The following is an 8,271-nucleotide window of genomic DNA, read 5'->3' as shown; positions in this document are numbered from 1 at the left end:
CACTTCAGTGCAAACACTGATGTTGGGTCAACAGCACATCCCAATGAGGTTCTCCCCCAAAAGTCTTGGCATTCTTCAGTTGATTTACTTATACATGTATCACCCCATTCCAGAGAGGAATTAAGAGCAGTTAGACCTGTCTAATTGGAGGCCACTGGAGGAAGGGGATCAGGGGATGTGCAGAAGTAATCCGGACCACCATCCAGGTGCCAGAAAGTACAAAGCATGTGCTTTGCTACGTTAATTAGACTTAAGAGGTCTTTGCACATGTGGAGCCTGCCTGTTTATGCTGCTTCCGGGAACCCTGCAGCCACCACTGTGGAGATGAGCCTGGGCTAGGCAACTGCATAATGAGAGACACGTGGCGTGGCCAAAAAACAAAGTAATCTTCATATGGAACCCCAATATATAAAACATGTTTAAAAGAGAAAAGCAGTCATTTGTTAGCATACATTTATCTGATTGTTTTGCATTAATTCATGCAAACAACACAAAATTCAAAGGTACAAAAGGATGTATACAATAAGACTGTTTGTGCCCAGTGGACTGGAGAAAAGATTAAAGTCTCAAGTGTTGGGGAAGATGTGGGATAGTAGTAGTATGTAGACCGCTGTTGGAATGTAAGTTGGCATCAGCATTTTGGAAAACAGTTTGATATGTTTAGCATAATTGAGGATGACATATTCGCCAATCCACCAGTTACCATTCTGGAGAAATTTACACATGCATCCAGAGCAGGTATCAGAATGTCCATAAGATCACTGTTGTAATAGCATAAACTTAGAAACAACCCAGATATCCATTCAGCTGGAGAGTGGGCAGGTTGTAGCATAGATATTCTAGTTACCTAATGCATAGCGGATCACCTCAAAACTTAGTGGCTTAAATCAATAATCATTTCCTGTGGTTCTGGGGGGTTGACTATGCTCAATTAGACTGTTGTAACTTGAGGCTCTCATGTGCTTGGTGTAAGATCTTGGCTGGGGCTGGTGTCCTCTTGAAAGCCTCCTCAGTTGTCTGGTGGTTAGCCAGTACTGGTACTGAGATAAAACCTCAGCGTGGGCTATCAGCCAGGATGCCTACATACGGCTCCTCCATGTGACCTGGGCTTCGTTACAACGTGGTGGCTGGATTCAAAGTGCACTCTTCTCAAGAGAGTCAGGGAAAAGTGTATCGCCTTTTCTAACCCAGCATTGGAAGTCACCTTGCTTCACTTCTGCCACAGTCACTAGCCTGCCCAGATTCAAGAGGGACCACAGGCCGTGGCTGTCAAGACAGGAAAGTCAGTGTCTCGTTGTAAGAGGGATGAGAGATCATCTTGAAAAATTATACGTCAATACTGGTTGTATTATGTATTGAGTGTTGATATTATACTTTGATGAAAACTGAAGTTGTGCATATCAATATGAATAAAGCAAAACATTGAGTGGTAAAAGCAAACTGCAGAAGAATATGTGCAGTTTAAAGATACGCGGAATAGGGAGTTCCCTGGTGGCCCAGTAGTTAGGATTCTGGGCTTTCACTGCTGTGGCCCGGGTTCAGTCCCTGGTCAAGGAACTGAGATCCCACAGGCTGCGCAGCCACCAACAACCAAAAAAGCAAAATAATGCGTGTTGGTTACAGATACTTAAGAGTGTAGTAAATGTATCCAATGCATGGGGATGATAAATCCCAAGTGAAGGATAGTAGATCCCTTCTGGGGTGGGATGGAATGTGATTGGAGGGGTGCACATGGGGTCCAACAGTATGGTAGTGGTTTTAAAGCTGTGGACACCCAGGTGGTCATTGTGTTAATACTCTCTGGGTACCTGATAGCAATTAAAAAATAACAATTCTCTCTCCTACTCTAGATCCCTCAGCCATGGAGTTTTCCTCTCCAGAAGCCATCAGTATTACTGGGGTCTTATGTGTCCTTCCAGAAACATTTCATTTACAAATGTAACTATATTTTTTTCCCACTCAGATGGTAGCATATATGATAGTTTTATACTTTGCTTTTTTTTATTATTAATACTTTATATCCTGGAGATCATTGCATATCAGTACATAAAGAACTTAAAAAAAAACATTTTATTGAGATATAATTTACATATGAGACAATTCACCCATTTAAAGCTCATGTTTCAGTGACTCTTATTCACAGAACTGTGCGTCCATCACCATAATTTTTGGTTTCCTGGGTGACTCAGTGGTAAAGAATTCGCCAGCCAGTGCAGGAGATGTGGGTTCCATCCCTGGGTTGAGAGTATCCCCTGGAGAAGGGAACAGCCACCCACTCCAGTATTCTTGTCTGGATAATCCCATGGACAGAGGAGCCTGGGGGGCTACAGTCACAGGGTCGCAAAGAATCAGACACGACTGAAGTTACTGAGCATGCACGCACACACCATAATTTTAGAGTATTTTCATTATCCTGAAAAGAAACACCAACACTCCTTAAGCATCAGTCCCCAAGTCCTACCATGCTCTGCCCCACCTGCCACTGCTCCAAGCCCTTGGCAACTACTAATCTGCTGTCTACAGAGATTTGCCTCTTGGGGGCATTTTATAGAAATACATACAATATGTAGCTTTTTGTGTCTAATTTCTCTCACTTAGCATGTTTTCAGGGGTCATCCATGTTGCAGTACTTTCTTTTTATTGATGAATAATGCTTTGTACGGATGTAACACATTTTGTTTGTCCAGTTGATGGTTGTTTCTACCTTGTGGCTATTAGGAATAATGCTGCTGTGAGCATTTATGTAGAGATTTTGTGTGGACGTATGTTTTCAATTCTTTTGGGTATATACCTAGGAATAGAATTGTTGGATCATAAGTTAATTCTATTTTTAACCATTTTAGGATCTGCCAGACTGTTTTAAAGTGGCTGTACCATTTTACTTTCCCACTACTTGTGTATGAGAGATCCAGTTTTTCCATATCCTTGCCAACACTTTATTATCTGTCTTCCCGATTATTGCCATCCTGTGTGTGCATGCTAAGTTGCTTCAGTCCTGTCTGACTCTTTGTGACCCCATGGACTGTAGCCTGCCAGGCTCTCCTGTCCTTGGGATTCTCCAGGCAAGAATACTGGAGTGGGTTGCCATGCCCTCCTCCAGAGGATCTTCTGACTCAGGGATTGAACTCCTGTCTCCTGTGGCTCCTGCATTGCCATCCTAGTGGGTATCAAATGATATCTTATTACTGTGGTTTTTGATTTGCACTTCCCTGATGGCTAATGATTTAAACATGTTTTAATGTCCTTATTGGAAAGAGGGTTCCTTTTAAACTAACTGCATAGCATTCCCTTGTGTGGATGAACCTTTGAAACCAATCCCTTATCATGAACGTTTAGGTGGTTTCCGAGTCTTTTTCTATCACAGACAGTGCCTCTTATGCACACCACAGTTTGCTCAATATGTGAACATATCCAGAGCATCAATATCTAGGTGCTAAATTGCAAGGGCAAGCGGAATGCACCTATGTCTTTTTTTTTTTTTTTTTTTGCACCTATGTCTTATAAGTTTGAATTTATGCCATTTGTGTATTTAAAAGTAAATATTAAATATAATCAGATTTGTTTGAGGAACACTCTTAATTTCTCCTCCAGTGTTACTAACTAACTGATTTAGGCACATCAGAACAAGCAGCCATTTTATCTCCCTGTTTTACTTTGGCTAAACCTTGCGTAATTCATGGCTGACTTTTACATAGATTTGAATGTCAGGTTGAGGCGGAGGTCCATGAACACATAAACCTACAATTCGTTGTCCCAAGGTTTTCCCCTAGAGCTGCCTTTTCTGCTCCCTCATATTTAATTCAGTGCTTGTTCCTAAATCACCAGCATAGCATATCCTGTCAGTCGTTGGGTAGCCTTCTTTTTTGTTTTCTTTTTACTTTTCAGCTGCACCGAGGGTCATGTGGGATCTTAGTTCCTCGAATAGGGATTGAACCAGCACCCCCCTGAATTGGAAGCCCAAAGTCTTTACCAGTGGACCACCAGGGAAGTCCCCTTGTTTGGCCTTCTTTACGGTCTGTTATGATTAAGAGCTTGAGCTGTTTCGATTAAGAGCAACTGTGTGATCTTGGGCAAGTTACTCAACTTCTCTGAGCTTTAGTTTCCTCTTCACTAAGCTGAGAGTAATAGTAGCATTTAACTGTGAGGACTAAATGAGTCAGTTCATGTGCGGGGCTTAAACAGTACCTGGCACAGTGTGGTTTCCTCATCTGTCTCTGAAATTGATGATTTTCAGGGAAGATTTTCAGCATGAGCCGTTAGCACCACCACCTAAAGAACCCTTTAATGACATTCTCATTGACTACAAAGAAGAGCTTTAGGGGTTACTCTTTTTTTTATTTTAATTATAAATTTATAACAAAGTAGCAGGAATAGAACAAGTGCTTCCTATATACTCTTCAGCCAGATTTGCCAACTGTTTGCTTCGTTCTGTCTTCTCCCCTCCCCATCTCCATAAGCACGTCACACACACACACACACACACACACGCACGCACACACACACGCACAGTGTGGTTCTGAACAATTTGAGAGAGAACATCATGCCTGTTTACCTCAATACTTCAGTGTGTATTTCCTAAGAACAAGAACATTTTCTTTCATAAGCACAGTACAACTATCGAAACCAAGAAATTTAACAAGGATACAATGCTCTTCTTATCTAGATCCTAGTTCATATTCCAGTTTCATCAGCTGTCCCAGTGATGTTCGTCATTGCCATGTTTTTCCCCTGGCTCAGAATCCAGTTCCAATCACGTGTTGCGTTTAGGTGTCATGTCAGTTTCCTTTCAAACAGTGAATGTTTCCATAACAGCCTGAAGGCCCAACTTTCTCCTGGAAGGCCTGACGCCTGCCAGACAGCTGGGATCCGGCGGGGATGGCCGGCTCATGTGGTGCCATCTTGTGGCAGCAGTGTGAATAGCGTTTTATAAATCATGCTGTTGGGTGCTGTGAGATGAGTCCCTTCCTGATGACCTAAAAGGAAATCCAGTGATATTCACATCATCTTAATTTTTCTTAATAATATGGGAAATTGTTTTAAATACTTAGGTAATTCAAATCCACATACTTTAATTATCATTGAAAATGAGATTTTGCCATCTCTCAAATCTGGACCCATGCAGGTAAAGTCCAGTGCCATGGGTAAAAGTGTGGTCTCGGCCTGAGACATCTTTGGGAAGGGATCTGGGCGCCACAACATTCTGGCTACGTGGTATTTTCCAGAGTCTTTCCCTCTCTGGGCCTATGTTTACTTCTGCAAAATAGGCCTTACAGAGACTTCTACCCACAGGAACATATTCAGGTCATGGATATGGTTTCCAGCATGTGCCTGATATATGAGAATTCTTCCATAAAGGTTAATGGATTATTATTATTTGTTCAAAATTGTTTTTGTGAGCGGACAAGCTCAGACCTGAAGTAAAATTCACCCCAGTACAGAGCTTTAACCTTCCTAATCAAAACCACATTCAGTCAACAAATATTTATTGATTCCCTGGGTCTCAACCAGTGGGTAGGCAATGTTCTATACACTGGGAATACAGCCCAAGACAAAGCCTTTGCCCTCATGGGCACGTTTATGTTGGGGGAAGACAGTTACAAAATAAAATTTAGTTACAAAATTAAAGAATTTTTTTTTCTTTAGTGTTAAGCACTAGGTAGAGAATTCAAATATGCTGAAAAGAAGGGACAGCAAAGCTCTTTTGAATTCAAAGTGACCAGGGAAAGCCTCTCTAAAGAGGTGAGATTTGAACTGAGTTCTGAAAGAAAGAAGTCAGTCCTGCAAAGATCAGGATCAGGGAGGGTGACCAGTCCAGGTAAAAGGAACAGCAAGTGCAAAGGCCCTGAGGTGGGAACACACTTGTCTTTCTGGTGGGGCAGAGAAAAGGTTAGTGTGTCTAGGATATAGTGGTCAAGGACAAGAAAAGCTTGAGATCAAGTTAAGCAGACAGCCAGGGGGAGCTCACACAGGTCTCTGAAGACAATGGTGAGGTCTTCAGCTTTTATTTTACACAGGATGGAAAGCCATGTGTGTGTCAGAGCAGACCGATAAGGCGTTCAGCCTTACTGAAAGTAGAGAAAGTTTCATCCCAAGGTCTGCACAAAAGCACATTCAGCCTCACTTCAAAAGTTTGGGAAATCTCTGATGCGTTAACAAATTGAATGTCGGGACTTCCCTGGAGGTCCAGTGATTAAGACTCTGCACTTCTATTGCTGGGGACTCGGGTTTGATCCCTGGTCAGGAAACTAAGATCCCACATACTGTGTGGTGGGGTCAAAACAAAACAAAAGTTGAATATGCATGGTTCATGGTATCTTCCATTAGAATTTTTGAAGATAAAACATTTTATAAAAAAGAAATTGTAACCAACATTTACAGAAGCCCTGAGGCTTATCTGTGCTATTGCCAAACACTTAAAATGACTCTAAAAGGATCTTTCCAACACAGTAGCACCTAGGGTGGGGCTTAGTAACTTCTGGCTGAGGAGTCAAAAGATACTATTTCAACATTTCTGTATAACATGGAAAAGTCTTTTAAATAAACTTTTTTAACAGTTCCAGACTTCTTTGAGAATCTGATCAATACTATGGACTTTCTCCTCTGAAAATGCTCTGCTTAGGATGAAGAAAGGGGGAAATCTTAAGTCTTCTGCCTGTATCCCCTGATTACTCATGTAGCAAGGAGGGTACACCTGCCAATGGTCATCTCCACCACTGCCAAGCATAGACCCCCCCTCCCCCCAGATCTTATGGGGTGGAGTGGAAGCCACCCCACTGGGGGCTACCAGGAGGTTCTTTTTTAAAAAATATGTATTTGTTGGGCTGTTCACTGTGTCATGCAGGATCTTTTGTTTCCGTGCATGGACTCTCTACTTGTGGTGTGCAGGCTGTGTTGCAGCACGTGGTGGGCCTCATTACCCCACAGCATATGGGATCTTAGTTCCTGGACCAGGGATCGAACCCACGTCCCCTACATTGGAAGGCAGATTCTTAACCACTGGCCACCAGGGAAGTCCCTCTTTATGGCTGGCCCAGGCAGCCTGCCCCATCACCATCTGAAGCCCAGTCTCTGAGAAGGGTTGAAATGGACTTGAGGGACTGAGTTCTACTATCTGGGGACAGGAGGGGATTTTGAGGAGATGCCTTCTTCATCCCTCAGGGCAAGGTTCTTCATCATTTTTTCTGAATCAATAGGCCTTTGAGCAGGCTTCAGATGAGACACTCCAGGCCCTTCTCCCCAGAAAAGTTGCCTGTGCAGCCCATATTTATAGTCACAGGCGGGAAGTTTACAGAATAGATTAGAGGGTAGAGAACAATTTGGGGTTTTAGGAAATTTTCTCCTCAATCACCCTTGATGTGGAAATTGAGAGACTGAGGCCCTCAAACAGTAATTAAGTGGTTTGCCAAAGCTATACTAGGGACAGAAGTAGGGCCATTACTTTCCATTTTTCATGAGTTCAAAGCACAGGCTCTTGTATCAGACTGCCTGGGTTCAAATCCCACCTTCACCCCTAACTTGTCCTGGGACCCTGAGCAAGCCCATGGTACTTAACCTCCAAGACTGTGTTGACAGCAACAGGATAGCATTGGGGGGGATTGTGTCAAGAACAAAACCCAGGGGACATCCCTGGTGGTCCAGTGGCTAAGATTCCATCCTCCCAATTCAGGGGGCCTGGGTTCCATCCCTGGTCAGGGAACTAGATCCCACATGCCACAACTAAGAGTTTGCATGCCCCAAGGAAGATGGAAGATCTGAGTGCCGCAACTGAGACCCAGCACAGCTGAATAAATAATTAAGTTTAAAAAGACACCCCCCCGCCCCCGCCCCCAGAACCTAACCTGTAACACTGATGAGTAAGTTCTATTGCTACTGTTTTGCAATGAGGAAAGGCAGGCTCAGAGAAATGAAGGGATTCTGGCAAGGACACAGGAGAGGCATGATTGGAACTAGGGCCTGTCTATTTCCAAAGCCAACGCATATTGTTCACCCCCAGGCTAGTTTGTTTCAAACTGCAAGGCACAAGCCAATAGTGGGTCAGAAAATCAATTCAGCAGGGTCTCAAATGGCACTGAAAACAAAAATTAAATACCAGAGTGCATCATAACGGAGAAGGCAATGGCACCCCACTCCAGTACTCTTGCCTGGAAAATCCCATGGACGGAGGAGCCTGGTGGGCTGCAGTCCACAGGGTCGCTAAGAGTCAGACGGGAAGGAGCGACTTCACTTTCACTTTTCACTTTCATGCATTGGAGAAGGAAATGGCAACCCACT

This window comes from Cervus elaphus, chromosome 4 (assembly GCF_910594005.1).
Source record: "Cervus elaphus chromosome 4, mCerEla1.1, whole genome shotgun sequence".
Classification (NCBI taxonomy): Eukaryota; Metazoa; Chordata; class Mammalia; order Artiodactyla; family Cervidae; genus Cervus; species Cervus elaphus.
The sequence above is the reverse complement of the archived record's forward strand: the minus strand, read 5'-3'. Positions refer to the sequence as shown.